Raw genomic sequence first — 4,003 nt, 5'->3', positions numbered from 1 at the left:
AAATTGAGCATTCCAGTAATTTTTGGAACTCCTTTTTTAGCCTTATTACTCCATCCTTTCCTATTTTATTCAGATTGAAGAAATAAAGGCATTACTTCTTTGTAAGACCATCTTCAGTAGGGAACTCATCTCAATCTCTATTTATGGCCTATCTATCATAAAAAGTAACTTCACATCAACTTTTGCGTCATAAACGATAAATAGGAACTCAAAGCATCTCTCTTCTCCATTAGGAGGAACTAACTTTAGTTCCTGTTATGGTCCCACTTAATTAATTAATTAAAATACTTAAAATTAATGTAATTAATTTTTTTAATAATATTATTTAAATTTATAAATTTAAAAATAATTCACTATTAAAAGATATTAATATTAAATAAATTCATATATAATAATAATACACAATATCATTATTTAATATAATTATTTAATTATTTCAGATTTTATATTATTATTTTTTAAAATAACTTGCCAAATGGTAAGTTTTTATTGGTTAACTTGAGTCCCTGTTTAGAGGAACTCCCTCACATTGAGACCTGTACGGAAACTCATTCCTTCTCTCCTCCAATGGTTAGAGTTCCTATGTGTCAGAAAAAAAGTGAAAAAGGAACTCACCATTGTAGGTGCTCTAAGGGGCTAAGGACGTGCATTTGATGCCAGTTATGGGCAATTCCAAAAATTTTAATACGAAAGGACTTATTTTTGGATGAATTTTTTAATTATATAAAATAATTTATATATAATATATATTTTTTATAAAAAATTAAAATACACAATAAAATTATCAAAATATAATTATATAAGTCGTTAATAATATTCTATATAATAATATAATATTAAATATAAACTCATTACATATTAAAAAATAATACATATAAAAATATTAAATCACATTTTTTGTTTCTTTAATAGCATGTATCTTATATATAAGTATAGTTCTTTAAAATTTTGAGAAAGACGAGATCACTATTCATTCCTTTTGTATTTATTCCTAACACAAATCAAACTCAGCTGTCCTTTTTAAAAGATGGGTCCATCTAGTGTACAGATGTATCTTTGCATAGATTTGCAGATTTTTGTTTTTATTACATTTTCTATGGACACGTGGTGTTTCTCTTTGGCTGGAAGCAGCTAGCTGTGAGGAAGATAGCGAGGCTTATTGGAGGGTTGGACGAGCTGGCTGGATAGGTTGATTCAGAACGGGATTTCGTTATAGAGGGTTCCATTGGTGTCATAGTTGGACCTTTTGGTTTGTTCCCAAAAAAAGAGTGGCTGTAACCCAGGAAGTTGGTTCTCTGGGTCAGTCTTCTCCTCTCATCAAAAGAAACCCTATCAGCATTAACGAACACCGCCACCGCGGGTCTCGTGACTCTCACTGTCTCCGGCAATTGGCAACTGTGTTTGTTCCGAGTGCTCCCTCCACGGACGCTAATCTCCAGCTCATGCGTCGTAGCCAGGTAGCGGTAGTGCTCACAGACGTCATGTTGGTCAGGTGCACATGTCCCGCAGTCAGTCATGCTGCTTATCCTCCGCCGTGCTTGTCAGTTGAAGGTAAGAGCTGCTCTGCCCACTGAATGATTTGCTTTGAGTGTTGGCTTCGAAACGTGTTCAGGTTAGGTCGAGTATGTGTATTATATTTGAAACGTGTATTGTGAAGTTCTAGTTACTGGTATTGGCTTGAAGGTAGGCCTGGCAGCATGGACTCTATCCGCGGGTACCCAATCCAACCCAACCCAGTCGGGTAGGGTTGCCAACCTGATCTGCTGCGGGTAGGGTTGGGCGCGGAGCGGGTTGACCTGCAGAGCGGGTAGGGTGCGGGTTGAGTCTCAACCCTACCTGCCCTACCCGCACCCCCCATAATATGTGTTATATATGATTTGCTTATCCTCCGCCGTGCTTGTCAGTTGAAGGTAAGAGCTACTCTGCCCACTGAATGATCGAAACGTGTTCAGGTTAGGTCGAGTATGTGTATTATATTTGAAACGTGTATTGTGAAGTTCTAGTTACTGATATTGGCTTGAAGGTAGGCTTGGCAGCATGGACCCTATCCACGGGTACCCAATCCGACCCAACCCGGTCGGGTAGGGTTGCCAACCCGATCTGCTGCGGATAGGGTTGGGCGCGGAGCGGGTAGGGTGCGGTTGAGCCTCAACCCTACCTGCCCTACCCACACCCCCCATAATATTTGTTATATATGATTAAAAATGTTACCTATGGGAGTTGAACCAAGGACCTTAAGCATGTGCAAAAGCTTCTTGGCCACTGAACCAACTTATAAATTTGTAAACTTTACTCGTTTATTTTTATAAAACATATTTCTCGTTTAATGAGATATAAATACAATTTGTAACAATTTAGTGGCCTCCATTTTTGTCAACCCGCAGGTAGGGTCGGATACCCGCGGGTTGAGTGCGGGTAGGGTTAGGGTTGAGTATTTCTCAACCCGCGGGTAGGGTAGGGTTGAGTGTTGGTTAAAAACTCAACCCACGGGTAGGATTAGGGTTGGGTTCAAACCCTACCCTACCCTACCCATTGCCACCTCTACTTGAAGGGAAAAATTTGAAATGATGCTGATGTTATGGATATAGGATTAGGAATCCATGGTTTTAGTCCGGTTGGAGCTTGGGTAGTTGGTTAAAGACTGAGTCACATTAGATCATTCTTCTTCTTCCACAAACTCCTATATGAACAAATTGTTAGATTCCTTAGACATATGTTTTAGTTAAAAAATAGTAAGTTCAATATATTGTGGGTTTGGGAAATTGTTATCGCTACGGATACAACTAGTAAGTTAGGCATGATAATGAATACATGGTTGTTGAGAAAGCACTTCCTATTACTGACCCATAGGTGATTTTCATGTTTTAGTAAGAACTTTGATGGTTCAGATTTTCTCCATGGAGATTGAGTTAAACTGCTAATTCAATGTAGTCTTAATGTAAAGTAGTTTGTTTTTTCAAAATGGAATGTCCTTTCCATGTTTGCGTCTAAATATTGGAGCTGTTGTAAAATTGAGGACTTGTAGCACTCTACTATGCATGGGCACATTTATAGACACTAAAGACATAGACATGGTAATTTCAATTTTTTATTTCGTAGCGGACATGCCACAAATATATCATGTAAAGCAGGTCGTAAATGATTTATAATTAGATCTTCATATGATTTTGATATTATAAGACCCGTTGTTGTTTTTTTGTTTTTTAATTCCTGCCGATAAAATGTGAAAAGGGTTTTTACCCTGTTGTTTACAATTTTACTGGGAACCTTGTTGAACTTATGGTGCTCTGTAGGTTCTTAATTTTTTGTTTTTTAACTTCATGAAGATGCGCTAAAGTTGGTGAGCTTTGTCAAGGAAAGGAATACTTTGTTCAATCTATTTTTTCATTCTACGAAGAAATAAATGAATTAAACTAAAGCGGTTAAGTAGAAGACAAGATGAGCGAATATTTGTTGTTAGTTTGGTTAACTCTACATTTTTTGTTTTTGTTTCTAGTGAATGTCTTGATGAATTCAGAAGCCATATAATGTGTTTTAATTATATGATTATAACTTCAGTAGTGGTATAATCTATTTTTTTTATAATGATGCGGTGGTGTTTGTCACTTTTAATCATTGCTTGATGGGATTAGTTCGTGGAGTCATGCATTTGTTCGGACTTGAGGATTTATATCGTTCCATGGGTGGTGGGGTTCATGTGCATTTTTGTAGGGATCAGGAGATATGGTTATGAATATGTACATGGATTGTTGCTGCCGGGGTGCGTGTTGTATGATTTTCACATTGAAGTTGGAGTAGCTGGGACTTTCATGCGGGGGCGAAGAAAATGTTTGCTCAGTTCAGGATAGATACTCAGGTTGGGTCCTTGTAGCTTAGGAATGTTAAGGGTCTTCGATTTAAAGAATTATATTTTATTTGGTCACTCTATGTTTAAACAGTTATAATGCAGTGGTTATACCTTATTTGTGGAGTAAAATATGGTCCCTTTGGGATAGTTGTGGTT

This window comes from Arachis ipaensis, chromosome B03 (genome assembly GCF_000816755.2).
Source record: "Arachis ipaensis cultivar K30076 chromosome B03, Araip1.1, whole genome shotgun sequence".
Lineage (NCBI taxonomy): Eukaryota > Viridiplantae > Streptophyta > Magnoliopsida > Fabales > Fabaceae > Arachis > Arachis ipaensis.
This window is presented reverse-complemented; position numbering follows the sequence as displayed.